The sequence below is a fragment of the Poecilia reticulata genome, linkage group LG15 (assembly GCF_000633615.1).
Source record: "Poecilia reticulata strain Guanapo linkage group LG15, Guppy_female_1.0+MT, whole genome shotgun sequence".
NCBI classification, from domain to species: domain Eukaryota; kingdom Metazoa; phylum Chordata; class Actinopteri; order Cyprinodontiformes; family Poeciliidae; genus Poecilia; species Poecilia reticulata.
The window spans coordinates 21,347,217-21,362,191 of NC_024345.1; the positions used below are offsets into that span (position 1 = coordinate 21,347,217).

Sequence of the window (14,975 nt, forward strand, 5' to 3'; positions counted from 1 at the left end):
GAGGTTTTGGAGCTTTTTGGAGGTTTTGGAGCTTTTTGGAGATTTTTGGAGCGTTTTGGAGATTTTTGAAAAATAAGCTTTTTGGAGCATGTCACAGCCATAATGTTAGAACCAACCCGAAGGCCGACTATTAAAACAAGCTGAGAAGGAGGAATAAAGCAGACATTCCTCTGACCACAGTTTCCAGTATTATTAAAAGCAAAGAGTGCAGGAGTCTGTAGACATTTTTCCAGGACGTTGAAATGCAGGCTGATCAGTCAAATAGAGAGTAAAGGAAGAAATAAAGATAAGAAAGTCATCCAAACCTTCCAGTCTGAATCCCAAAGTCAGCTGATGATGCTCTATGATGTATTTTGAAAAATAAAGATGTTATGAAGACGACCCAGGAGGCCACAGGAGGAGAATACACAAAAAGCTAAAAATTAATACATTTATTTTGTTTAATTATATAAAATATTCACTTTAATAAATCATTTAAAAGCAAAGCCTGATTTGCAGCAAATATGGAATAAACAATGAGGGATAAAATCTATTTATTATTTAGTATTTCAGAGAGAGAGATCTTTTGTTTTTCTTTATCTGTGAAAGGTTACAAACAGCGCAGCGCATTTATAAATTATTTGGTGAAATTTAATATGCAAGACTTGGTTATATTTCATGAAGCACTGCAGGTTTGAATTCCCTGAAATGACCGTTTCTGAGCCTGATTACGTCTCTTGACTGAACATGAAAATGTGAGTCACGCAGCTGGAAGAGCAGAATAACATGCAGCATGTCACTTTGTTTGCTTTTGATCAGTTTGACTAAAATGTTTTAGTGGAAGAATTAAGAATTATAATTCTCCAAAAGGGTTCAAGTGAAAAAAGTAACTTAAATTGTATGTACACAGCAAATTGTAAGATAAAAATCTTTAATTTCTACAAAAAAGGCAAAAAAAACTTAAAAGCACACATTAAAAGACATAATCTAACAAAATAAAGCTTAAAAATGCACATTTTTATCTTCTTCTAAACACAACGACAGCTTCCAGAATGTGTGGGTTTGTGAAAATCTCTGCCTGCGTTCGTTTCCTCCCTGCAGCAGACTCTGGTCAGACGCTTCAGCTTTCCTGTCATTTTTCTACTGGTTCACCTGAATTTCCCCACTGAGGGACAATAAAGGTTATTTATTTTATTTTCTTTTTCCCTTTTGTCTTCTCTTTTCTATTTAAATTTGTTATTATCTAATTAACTGAACAATGTCCTCATTCACAGCTGAGCCGTGCTACATTTTACAACTTCCTGCAAAAGGTCAGCAGTGACACTTTTATTACCTCCATAAGCCTCATTATACCGTTTTAGCTGGAGAACAGCATCTCCATGCAGAACCGTTTGATTTAATGCATGCACAAGGTGTCTGAAACACGTCTGACTCAAAACTAAACACTTCATAGAAAACAATCTAACACATAAACTGCATATGCAAATGTTCAGCTTAATGAAATAACCAGGACGTCATCGTCTTCCTGATATCTCACTCCTCCCCAATAGTTTCTCTTCATCTTCTCTTCTCAGTTACAAAATCAGATATTCTTCAAATAAAACCTCATTAAAAATGATGCATAAATGAACATGTATGTACAGAAATGTGGATAGCAGCAGAACAGCATCTCTCATTGGATTGGTTTTACAGAAGCGTGTATCTGATCCGGCTCCTTGGTGACAGTGGGAGGCTGCATGTGTAATTAAGTAAGAGAGAACGAGAACGGGAGGAGCATCAAACGCAGACTGCTATTCTCTTTGTGCAACTTTCCTCTGAGCAAATTACGCTTTCTATGATCATGCCATGCCGCGCTCTCTAATTTCATTTTAATAAGATTCCATGAAATAAGCCAGTGTCTACAATCTTCCTTGTAATTCAGCCCATTTGTTATTGTCTCCATGAGCCAACCAAGATCTTTCCTCTGCTGCATTGTTCTTAGATCCCATCAAACCCAGAATATGTCAGGCAAACGTTACAGGAACATCTGGCCAGATCCAAAAATCAGCCAAACGAATTTAAAACTACATTTATTTGTTACAGTTTTTGTTCATAAAGCAAAATATCATGACTTTGTGACCTTGTCAGTCCCAAAAGTTTAAAACAAACTTATAAACTTTGGTGATTATGTTTCCCATAGGAACAGGTTGGCATGGGCAGCTTTTTCTACAGACAAAGAAAAACATCAGGTTATTTTTTTTCTGAAATTGATATTTGCTTGATGATCAGAAACATTCAAGTAAGAGAAAAAAGCAAAAACTTGACATCTGTGAAGGGTTAAGTACATTTTCCCATCCCTATGAAATCCTTAGCTGGACGTTTGGTCCTGATTGTGTCACTGAAGAGTCACATCCTGAGTTTGATTAGCATTTTTATTCCATATCAATAACTCAGCATACTGTCAGTCATAAAGCGGTTGTCGTTTGCCTCCGAGACGTCGACATGATGTCACCATGTGTGGATGTTTTGTGTTTGCCTCAGCATGGCTGCATGATCATCAGCTTACGAAGGAAATCGTCACAGTTGGTCACTGAATCCGTTCTTTTCACTGATCCCCATCCGTATCATACCTACCTATTCTGATAGGTAGGTATCCATGAGCCAACCAATCTGGTAAAGCCAGATTGTCTTTACCAGAAAACAAACATGTTCTGACATGTTTGTTTTCTGGTAAAGACAATCTGGCTTCTTTCTGCAGGGACAACGGTTAGTGTTTGATTTGTAAAGCCTGCAGCTCATGTAGAGTGAGCGGTGCTGTTATCGTCAAGCTGTTTAGAATGATCCATCCACCAGTAACAGGTATGCATGTTAACCTTGGCCAGCCATTGTCTCTGTGTTGAGGCAGCGGGGAAAGTGCCAGTGTAATCGTCTGAGACTTTTCATCATTTGCCCATTTTGGCAGCAGCTTCTTCCAGAGGGCAGCTGGGAAGTCATTAGCAAACAAGCACTTTCCTCAAAACACAGAAGGAGCTTTCTAACACAGTGTGAGAAAATGAATCAGCTCAAGGTCACAGAGTGGTTCAAGGAGCACCTTTGACTAAGACACTGATCAGCTTGTTCTGCATTCAAAACGTTACCATGAATAATGAAAAGGGGAATTCTGGAAAACCGTTTCTGCGTCTTATTTATAATTTCTGTTTGATTGGAGATTGGAGAAAATGTCTCTAGCACTTCTTACAAATATGTTTCAGCGATTGACCTGACTGCACAGTTGTTAGCATGACCTTCAGTTTAATTTAAAAAAAAAGGAAAACCTGAAAGTAGATAAAAAAAATAACTGGACATGAAAAAGAAGAATGAGAAAGAAAAAAAAAAACAAGAGAAATTGCATTTCTTTCTACAAGAGGACAAATCGTTTAGTTTCCTGGTGACAACAGCTGGAGAAGTTTGATCATTACTTTATTGTTTGGTTGGTCTTTCTGTTGAAATATGTCACAAACAGAGAACTGATCTGTGATCAACAATGGCTGCAGGCCAGAACCTCAGCAAACCTGACTTTCTTCATTTTGCTCCATGGTGTAGGAAGAGTTTAACTGAATCATGCTGCCGCATTGTTGCTGAAACTCAAACTGTTATGCGCCACTTAGAATCAACACAGAAGTTGCATTGTAACTCTCGTCATATGTTGATCCTGCATCTTAACTTCAGATGCAGGTTTACATCTTACAGCACAGGCAGGTTATTGTCATGTAGACAACATGCAGCACTAACCAGAGGTTCCTGTTTCTGTCAGGCTGCCTTTTCATGTTGAACAATCCAGTTTCAGTAACGTTGTTGCTCCGTGTTTTCTCACATTATAAGCATCTACCTTCACTGTGTCATGGTAATTTAGCTTGTTGGTTATTGTACGTTCTTCTTCTGACTGATACGTTTGTATTGTGAGATTATCTTTGATCATCTGACATCTTTTGAAACGATGCTATAGCCAAAGGAGACAAAGATCAGGAAAGTCATATTAAGACAGTGGAACTATTAAGATTCACTGTAACAGATGGCAGGTGTTTGACCAGAAAGATTTACTGCAGGTTTAAGTCAAGTAGCAACTATTTCACACAACAGCAACATTACTTGTCACTTCTGTTTTTCTAGCCCACAGCAAAGAGAGATGGTTTAACATTTAGCAAAAACTCTGCTGATGTAGATGCAAAAAATAATGCTGCATCCTGTTTCTGCAGAAACAGAACAATGTTTCTTCATTAACAAGCTCTGATTGGTAACAGAACATTTTATCTCAGCTGCCTGAAACATCTGTGCAACAAAAGATGCCACACAATTCATGGGAATGGGTTATTTACAAGCTGTGTTATTTAGGTCATAACTTTAAAAATGTTAATATTTTTTAGATCAAACTCATTTATTAGATTTTAAAAAGATAATTTTAATGAGATTTTTACAAGCAGAACTGAAGAGAAGAGAGAGGCAGGAGAGACGAGGAGAGTGAAAGACAAATGAAACACCAGCCGAGGTGGAGACGGCAGCAGGACGAGGTTATTACATAGTTATGGAGCAGAGTTATTGCGTTTCGGCGCAGTAAAAAATAAACCTTGTAATACAGGCAAATACTTATTAGGAGCACACAGTTTACAATGTAATCAGTATCTATGATGTTTTACAGCTGTTATTAAAAATACATGGATAAAATGAATGGTTTCCTGGGCTGTGAAGCAAAGGTTTGTAAATTTCTCTCTCCTAATAAAATCCACTCCTGAATAACTAGAAGCAATGCAGCTGCGGCAAATAATGCAGATGACAGGACTGATCAGACCTGGGTCACAAGTTAAAACAAGTTAAAAATGCTTCTGACCAAATGAAAAATAAAAGCTGCCAAAGTTTGATGACGTCAAACAAAATACCAAAGTCACAGAACTGCATTTTACCTGCTGTTTGCTTTAAAGCTTCACTACCTGATGACTCACAAAGACGATTTACTTGATGATGCGTGAAGCTGCATTTACAGCTTTTATCAAATGTTACTTGCTACACATATGACAAAATGAAGCTGATTTACTGCTGCATGGAAACTCAAAGCCTAGAGAAGGAGCTGCAGATGGAGGTTGTTTTATAATCTTTGGAACAGGATTTGGAATAATAATCCCATAATGTTGTCTTAGAACAGCAGAGTCCAAACGTTTAATTATTGTAAAACTTTAATTAGCCTGTGTCTTTTTGAAAGGCATCAAATAGATGAAACTATTACTAGAAGGTTATTTTAACTGAATAAACCTCAAAACTCAAGCTGGGAAACCAAATGTGTGCCATGTTGTACTGCAGTTGAGGGCCACATGAAATCCCTAAAAGGGTCTCAACTGGCCCTAGAACCAGACTTTGGACACCATCATCTTAGACCAGGGGTGGGCAACTCCAGGCCTCGAGGGCCGGATTCCTGCAACTTCACACCTGAGTCAAATAATAAGGTCGTTAGCAGCACTCTGGAGAACCTGCCTGAACAGAGGAGGTGATTCAGCTATTGGATCCAGGTGTGTTCTACCAGGGAGACATCTAAGAGTTGCAGGACACCGGACCTCGAGGACCAGGATGGCCCACCCCTGTCTTAGACGACTATTCAAAACTGGCATTTCATCATTTAGAGCCGGGGTGTCAAACTCCAGTCCTGAAGGGCCGCTGTCCTGCAGGTTTTAGATGTGCCACAGGTACAAAACACCTGAATCAAATGGCTTAATTACCTCCTCAGTTCTCCAGAGCCTTGCTAATGACCTAATTATTCTATTCAGGTGTGGTGCAGCAGAGGCACTTCTAAAAGTTGCAGGACACCGGCCCTCGAGGACTGGAGTTTGACACCCCTGATTTAGAGAGATTATTAATCACATTTAGCTTCAGATCTTTGATTTATTCTACTGGCAAAACATGGTGTTGCACTATAACATTTTGACAAGTCAAATCAGGTACATTACACTTCATTCCTGACATTTTTTGAGATACAGACATTTTATGTGAAACTTTGCTACATTTTTTGATGTGAATGTATTTAAGGTGTTCTATCGGTTTCTACTGTACAGTTCTGCTTTTCCTTTAATACTTTGATTCTTCAACAGGTATATCTAATGTGTTGATTGTTATTTATGTCTTTTGAAATGCAAAGTTAGTGGCGCACACACACACACACACACACACACACACACAGACACATGTTTCTGTCGGCTGCGTTCTTGTTTTTGAACAAGTGATAGAAAATGTTTGCTGGGAAAGAAAAGCAACATTGTAGGTGCAGCCAGATAAATAATTAACTCCTCGCTGAAAAAGAAAAGTGCTGTGGAAAAAGAATAAAAAATAACCCGACTTTGTGTTTTGACTTTAATTCGACCTTGCTCTGCCATACTCATGTCTTTAGAAGCTGTAGTATAAACTAGTGAGGGAACGCACAGCTGTAGTTGTTTAAAATGTCCACTAGAGGGAAGCAGAACATAACTTTTATTCGGAGATAGCCGCGGTACAGACTCTGATCAGTTTCTGACTGCTAACTGAAGCTAAATGATCATTAGTGCATCGCTGTGAACAAACCCAGAGTAAAAGCCGCATGTTTCCTGAACAGGACTTATTGCTGCAGAGTTATGCAAACACAGTTTATCCCTGCAGCTGTAGATCAGTGATTTGTGAGATGGAGATAGTTATTCTGAGTGTTTATCAGAATAACTCAGCACACTGACATGTTGGTATTATCACACCTGCCAGCTGCAGTTTGGGTCACAGAAACTTTACAAAGTTACTTTAAGCCAAAGTTATTTATGAGGAGCCTCAGCCAATAAATCTGCGACAGACTAAAACCTTGTTTTCCACAACGTTTGATGCTTCAACGTTGTGAGATGAGATTTTATTCTATGCTATACTAGAGCATAATATTAATGTTTAGTAAAGCTTTTTTTATTATTATTTTTATTTATACCTTTGTTTTTCAAGATTTCTGCACTGTAGCACTAAAAACACAATTTCTGGGTCCCATCTTGAGTGCCTGGGTCCAGTTCTTTATCAGAGATTGAAAGTTGTCACCACTGTTTGTTTTCTTAGTATCCATCTGCTTGGAAGAATTGGCTAAACTCTTAATGGAAAAAGAAATCTGAGGATTTTCTTGGCCATGATTCAAATTTTTAATATTTTGAGCCAACGTATAATTTTTGGCTCATGGCACGGTGCTCTACGCTCCATCTGGTTCTGGAAAAATAATGTTTTATCACAAAACTGCTTTTGGGTTGATGGCTACAGTCATTCTGATGGTTTGATGCTGGTTGCTTTGGAGAGGCAGCCCAGCAGATGGATGGTCTCAGGATGTTTTACTCTTGGCACCAAACAAGATTTAACTTTTCTTCTCAGTTTTCCAGTTATCTCATTCTAACGGAGCTTCAGTGAAAAACACCGTTCTCCCAGTCCAACCCTTGTACTTCATGGAGAATCAGTCTGTCCTGATGTTTGTCTTGGACAGAAGTGGATCTTTTCTGGTCTTACTGTCTGCACAGAAAAATTCACAAATGGCCAAACGTGAATTAGTGTTCTCAGTGGTTGGTTGAGAAGTTTGAAATGGTTAAACTGCAACATGACTGTCATCTGGTACAGGTAATAAAAATACTCCTTATATATTCTCAGAATATTGTATAATAGAGTCCAGACTATCCATTCAAAGGATTTTCTGCCAACATCTTGGCACCAGATGGTACACCACACCTTCAGGGGTTTATGGAGATGATTGATTGGTCAGGAAAAGAAGATGAAAACAAAACTGGGCAGGTGGTCATGATGTTAGACCTCACTGATGGATGTTCATGGGCTTCACAAAAGCATCTTAACATGGACTTGTTTTCCTCGTTCAAAATATCATGGATGTAGCAAATTAAACGCAGAAAACAAACTGGTGGTAATTGTGGTTTCACCCGCTAGGTGGTGGTAGAGCACAGTTTATCCTCACATTCACGAGCTGTTGGATTTAATCCGATTTTAAATTCTATTTGTTCAATACACGGGCTCATGATCTTATTTGGTTGGCTGTCTAGTAGATCTTTTTCATCACACTCAATCTTTTGTGAAGTTTGAACATCTGGAAATAGTGATTCAAATGTTTGCAGTAAAGGTTGTTCACAATGTCCTTTAGGCACGTGGGTCAAAATTCTCGGACATAAATGAAGAAAGTGAGGCTCGTATCTCTTTTTGGAGAATCGTTTAATTACTTGTTCTGGCTGGAGAGGAAAGAGACTTTATCCTGGTTCAAGAGAGACGATGTGTGAAGCTGCAGAGGGAACGGGCGTCAGCAGCGTGGACGGTCTGCAGCGGTAACTCTGTAACACCGGAGTGAAATTTGCAGTCACCAGGGCGGCGGAGGTGACAGAGAGAAGGGAGAAGGGAGAGAGGGAGAGGCAGAGAGGCAGAGAGGCAGAGGGAGAGGGGAGCAGATACTTGGGAACGCATCGCAGCAGGACAGACAGACAGTCGAGTCTGAAGGCGCTCAGCCGGCGACGGACACGGAGCAGGAAGGTAGGACAGCCTGACAATGACCCGCAGAGTTGGTGAATTTAGGGAAAGTTAAGAGGCATGACCGGAAAACCGCAGCATTTATGGTCCGGTTAAGATTGGCGGAATTGATGACTTTTTGTGTTGCTCAGCTGTAGTTCCATTTCTATTTTGGTATTGTGGTGTGTGTTCAGAGATTGAGCATTATTAATAGTTATTTTTAAATATATATAGTTATCAAGAAAAGCATTTTTTATGCGGCGATAATCCAAAGAAATTAAGTGTTTGGACTGAAGGAAAATAGAATAAAATCGCTCTGGCGTCCACTTCATCCGTCTAGTCTGATCAATGATCGATTTAAAACACAAATTCCTTCAAATCTATGTTAATATTAAGTGTGAAACATGAGTTGCTTTGCGTGTTTGCTGAGGTGTCAGGTGTGCAGCGTTATCAGGCAGCTGAGTGGGGAGTCCAGGTGTCTGTACGGAGGGCAAAAACTGCCACAATACTAAACACAATATTTTATTCATGTGATTACTAAAATACAAATGTACTAAATAAATAAATACACGTGTATAAGTAATTATTAAATATGTCAATAAGTATAAAAAGTTCATTTAAAAGGGGAAAGTACGAAACAAAATCTAATTCTATTTACTGATATGTCTAAATCTGTATTTTGAAAGTTAATGTATATTTTATGCTTCCATCATGTGTTTGAAAAATAAATATTTACATAATTATTTACCTACATCTATTTATGTTGTTGAATGTCTAATATATTGAATTCAGATAATCATTTTATCCTTTTTTGAAGTATTTCCCACTTTGCATCCGTCATGTCACCATGAACTGGTCTAAACTCTTAGGCTTACCGTTAGGCCCTGACTTCTGATTTGCCGTCCTGAATAGCAGCTCAGCTGCAGACCAATCACCTTGTCCACTGTAAAATTAGACCCACCCACTAAATTCATGATTTGTTGTGAAATAATCACTGTATGGAAATTTCCCATTTTATTTGTGCCCAAGATTACTTCAGGGAGCAAACACAAGATACATTTATAAAACTGTAATATTTAAATAATGTACAAAAGATTACAAGAAGGACGTGATCAATAAGTCATTGACACATGAATTTATTGTATTTATCTTTGTTCATTTAATTGATGTTGCTGATGATCACATGCAGCATTTATAAAAGGAATTCCTAATTTCTTAGGATTGTGGCACTCCTGGGGCTCCATACTTCTGGGTAGCGCCTTGACAACCACTTATTTATTCATGTGTCACCTGAACTGAGCTCACCTCAGCTCAACGGAGAATACTGAACACCTGAACAGGTTTATTGTTCGCATGGTTTACAACAGGCTACATGTGTTTCAGTTGTAACCAAACTGTAGAGCGATACAATATAGACTTATAATTATTTGACTTTATTCACTGAATAACAACTTACATTTGGACAATATTTTACATTTTGATGCTTTATGCTGAATCTTTATGGTTTGAGATCTTGAATGTGTTGTGTGGTTTGCGTGAGGAGAAGCAGGACATAAATTCTACTTATTTCTGAAATCTTTTTTCAGTGTAATGTCTGCCATCTGTATAGATTAATAGTTTCCAGTTCAGCAGTTTAAAGGACATAAACCATACAATAATATTTGCAGTCAGATGTCGTCTATAAACAGCAGCACAGAATGTACCACATCCATAAATCAGCATCAACATCCCAGAGGAAGACATTTTACAAAACAGCATCAAAAGCAGATTTGTTCCTTATTGTTTAGAAATAAATGCAGCAAACATGTTAATGTGTTGTTATTTTAGTTAATATTCACGTAAAGGTAAAATTAAAATGCTTAACTTCAGCCATCCTTATGTGTTATAAAAGTTATACATTTGCTAAATAGTTAAAATGAACAAAATGTATATTACCTTACTCTGTTTTTAAGATAACGAATAAATCTCTCAATGATTAAAAAGCATTTTACCAACATTTTCAAAGCAAACAGATGAGAAAACATTTGCTGAAAGTAAAATGCATCAGCGTCTTAACAAGCCCACATGCATAATATAGAATTTAAAATGACTCTTTGTTGTTATGGCATCTGAAGGCCATAAAATGAAAACATTAATGAGTCTGATTTGGTCTAAGTAATAGTTGTTGCTCTTCATTTATTGCCAGCTTCTATTGTAGCATTTCAATCAGTTCAATAATTCATTCATCCAGAGGATGAATCTGAAGTCATGAATACGTTTCAAACTTTAATGCACCCTTGATTTACTAATGCTAATTAATTAAAATATAACTTAAGGCAAAATTATGCTAATGTTACACATTTAACATTGTGAAAGTAGGAAACAGACAATAGCACCTATACTTCATAATAGAATGACTCAAGTAAAAGTAATAAGTACAAAATACTCCAGAAGTAAATTTTTTCCAAACTGTTACTCAAGTAAACTTAACTAGTTACTTCCCAACTCTGCTGCTTGGCGTATGTGTTAATAAACATGCTGAACGCACCATCCCTACAGTAAAACACGGTGGTGGCAGCATCATGTTGTGGGTATGATTTGTTTTAGCAGAACTTTGGAGCTTTTATAGAGTGAATGAGAACTTGGATGGAGCTAAATACAGCAGGGGGAAATCTGTCAGAGGCTGAGAAAGACTTGGACTGGGGAGACGTTCATCATTCAGGACCCTGAACGCATCACCGTTAGAGCAGGGATGAGTTTGTAGACCTGCCGTCACTTCTCCTGTTTTAACAGCTTTAAAACATTTTTTATTTATGCTCAATGTTGTCTGTCTTTGTCTTCATGTGGATGTTTCACACCTGTAACCACTTTAAGATGGAAAACTTGAGATTTTCTAGTTTTCACACACATGCAGAAAATGTCACTTTAAAATGGTATGAATTAAAACAATCATCTAATTGTAATATATCCACGATAAACTGCTTTATAGGGCTGTAGTGATACAGTAATCTCACGATACGATACAGGTTATTCTGCTGACGATACGATATATATTGCGATATTCAGCAAACGATACAATCCAATACACTTTTGCAATTTTCTGAAAGATTTTAGAGGGACAGAGTGATTTTGGGGACATTTTGTGACTGTTATAGAGTTGGATTTAATTAATTTAACTGAAAACTGATTAAAAGCACCAACTACACAATACCTGGCTCTGGTTGGACAGACTTAAAGTTGACAGCTGGACAAAAAGAATCAAAGAAGTGGTGAGAAAACATGTTTCTTTTAATTGAAACAGTACAAACTGTAGCTTACATGCATTTGTAAATAAAGCAAATAAAGTGCACCAGGACCCTGCTCTGAATAGTTTGATACCTTTTTAACCTTGACACTTAGCATCTGAAGGAATCACTCTAAGCCTGATGAMCTGATCACTCTCCCGGCGAAGCAAGCAGTGAGTGAGCAAGGTGACAGTTGGATGTTGCGATACTTGCGGATGAATATCGATTTTTTTCTAGGAAAGAAAATATCGATATATATCGCAAAATCGATATTATTACACAGCCCTACTGCTTTAGGTGTTGGTTCTTTGCTTGGGAAGTCATGCTTCTGTGACAGTTTGTCCTCTCGGAGTCTCTGTCACTCTAAATTCATTCAGAAACGAGAAGGCTGGAGAAAACCCTCCTGAAACGGAGAGCCCGTTTTCAGCAGACACCTTGACTGACAGGCTCAAATGGAACTCAGTAAGAGGGATGGAGAATGAATTGCAGATACAGTAACTCCTCAGGACTGTCATGTGAAGTTTCACACTCCAAGCAGAGCATCAGGACGGCTCTTATGTGAAGATGAAAAACTGTAAACTTATGAGTATGAAGTAAATAAAGAGCTGACAGTTCAGGAAGTGACTGAAAACTGATCAGTAAATCCTCTGTCACCATGTTTAGGTTTATTTGAATAATAAACCTTGTTATTGTTCATCCAGATTTTTAGATTTTTTAAATTTTCTTGTACTTTTTCCTGAACTTTATTTGCTATGTGAGGAAATGATGATTATTTATAGAAACAAGCTGGACTTCAGTTTGTATAAAGTGGTTAAATACTTTATTAATTTATCAGAGAATCACACTTTGTGCACATTCATCTGGGTTATCAGTGCTATAATACTGTTTAGTAGCCCGACTGTATGATAAACACACAGAATGTTTTCTGTATTAGAATACATATTACACTCGGCCATTTTATTAGGTACACCATGCCAGTACCAGGTTTAATAGATTCACTGCGGTGTGGGAAACATTTCTAAGATTTTGGCCCATATCGACATGATTGTTGCTGATTTATCAGCTTCACATGAATGATGATAAAACTCCCTGATGTAGCCTGTGGGGTTGAGATCTGGTGACTCTCCAGGACCCTGGATCACAGTAAACTCATTTACAAGAAACCAGTCAGAGAATATTTGAGCTTTGTGACGTTTGTCCTGCTGGAAGCAGCAATCGGCGGCCAGAAGGCTCAAAGCTCGCCCATTAAGACGTCCATCACACCATTACACCGCCATGACCAGCAGCCTGAACCGCTGATACCAGGCTGGACGGAGCCTCGCTCTCATGTTTACACCATATTGTGAAGCTGCCATCTGAATCCTGCAGCATAGAAATCTGTCGGCCGATGGAACGTTTTGCAGCAGTCAGCGGCCAATTTAGTTGATAGTATAGAAATTGTAACCTGATTGCTGTTCTGTGATGACAGGAGTAGCACTCAGTGTGGTCGTTAGCTGATATCGCCCATCTGTTTCAAGGTCTGATGTTGTTCTATTTCATATACCTTACAGGTAACTACTGGTTATTTCAAGCTGCTGTCACCTTTCTGCCGCATTTACTCCAGTTTGCTTATTAACCTCTGACCTCTGACATCTACAAGGCATCTTGAGTCACAAGACAGTGAACCAATACATGTCTAGTCATATTTTGACTGTTCTGTGTAAACCTGAGATGATGTGAAAATCTCAGTGGTTCAGCAGTTTTTGAAAACTCATCTGGTACCAACAACCTTCCAGAGTTTACAATCCTCTTCCTCCTCATTCTGATGCTCAGTTTGAACTTCAGAAACTCGCCGCACTGGATGCCGAAATGCATTCAGTTGCTGTTTGTGTTTAACACCTGGAGCTCGTTGGAGCCTGAAATATCCATGCCGTATTTTCACTTCCTTCTGTTTCTCTATCTGTTGAAGTGGCTGAGATGATGCGTTTGATGGGCAATCAGAAAATATGGAGTTTTTAATGGCAATAATCCAGCAAGTTTTATCTGTAATTTTAAAACTCCTTAATCTGTTTCAGTCTGTTGGAAGAAAGCTTCGTTCATGTGTTCTTTTTTTTTCTTTCTGTATCTACATAACATTCTCTGTATCCCATGATTACGATCACTGTCTGCTTTCCACTTTTCCAATTTTCCCAGCCAGGTCTCTGGTGGTCCAGCTGCGTGTGGTCATTAAATCAGCCAAGGCACTCAAGCAGAACCGCAGAAAAAAATCCTGTAGAGGAGGGGACGGCGGTGAAGATGGTTTTACTCTGCCTGTTGTTTTCCAGCAAGGCTTTCAGATCTTTACACATATACAGCTATGTTTTTCTGTGAATTAATAATGGGATACAGATGGTTAAATATGAAGTCAGTGACAGTTCATAATACTGCAGGTGTTTATTAGCTAATAGATATTTGTTCTTGCCTGGAGTGATTTCAGATATTGTAAAGTTTTTAAGGAATGCTTTGGAGGTTCTCATAGAAGAACAAAAACAGAAACAGTTTAGTTTCTGTTCTGACAGGTCATAGTTGTTGGTCTTTATGCCTGATTGGGGGCTGAGAGGGTGAAGGGAAAGACGGAGCAGGAGACACAATGAGAGTCAAGCAGGACTGGAGGCAGGACTGAGTGAGGAGGGAGGTCAAGTGTTGAGCTTCAAAGGTCACCCATCCTGAAGAGCAGCTGCTAAATGGCGCGTTTTGGTCTTTCAAGCAGAAGAGACGGTCAACTGTTGGTAGAGTGAACAACCTTATTCCAAAAAGGAAGGAGGCTAAAGGTGATGGATGTGTCACGGCTGGCTTTTAGCATCAATCTGACCCGGTGGTGCATGTTTCTGCTGTCTGTTTCCACACAGGCCTCCTCTGGTCCAGCTGCTCCAGGCTCGCTGCATCAGAGAAGGGAAAGCTGACAAAAAGCTTCTCTGCAGGGCATTTAACATTTTGCGGCTTTTCAAGTAACACAAACAATCTCATATTTTTAGATGCAGAAAATGTTCTGTTTTTTTAATAAACGTTTTGGCAGATGTGACGGCTGTGTGGGCTGAAATGATTTGCATAAAGCTGATTTCTGTGATCGATTCCCGTCTGATTGCAACCAAATGCAGGATTTTTAATATAACACCACCAGGGGATAAAAAAACATACATTTTTAATTAAAAAATGTCCAACCATTGCCTGCTTGCACAAAGCAAAAATATTAAATGACAGTCCATCCATCCATTTTCTTAA

General features: G+C 38.5%; 1 protein-coding gene across 2 annotated transcripts in view; it reads left to right on the forward strand.

The window, feature by feature from the left end:
- Positions 1 to 8,085: 8,085 nt before the first annotated feature.
- cdh23 (cadherin-related 23) overlaps positions 8,086 to 14,975 on the forward strand; it is a 191,421-nt gene continuing 184,531 nt past the window's right edge. The window contains exon 1 of one of the 2 annotated variants that reach the window (XM_008430094.2): positions 8,086 to 8,496. The gene's annotated coding sequence lies outside the window, so the exon portion shown is untranslated. The remainder of the gene's footprint in view (positions 8,497 to 14,975) is intronic. The other variant, XM_008430095.2, reaches the window with a different exon arrangement.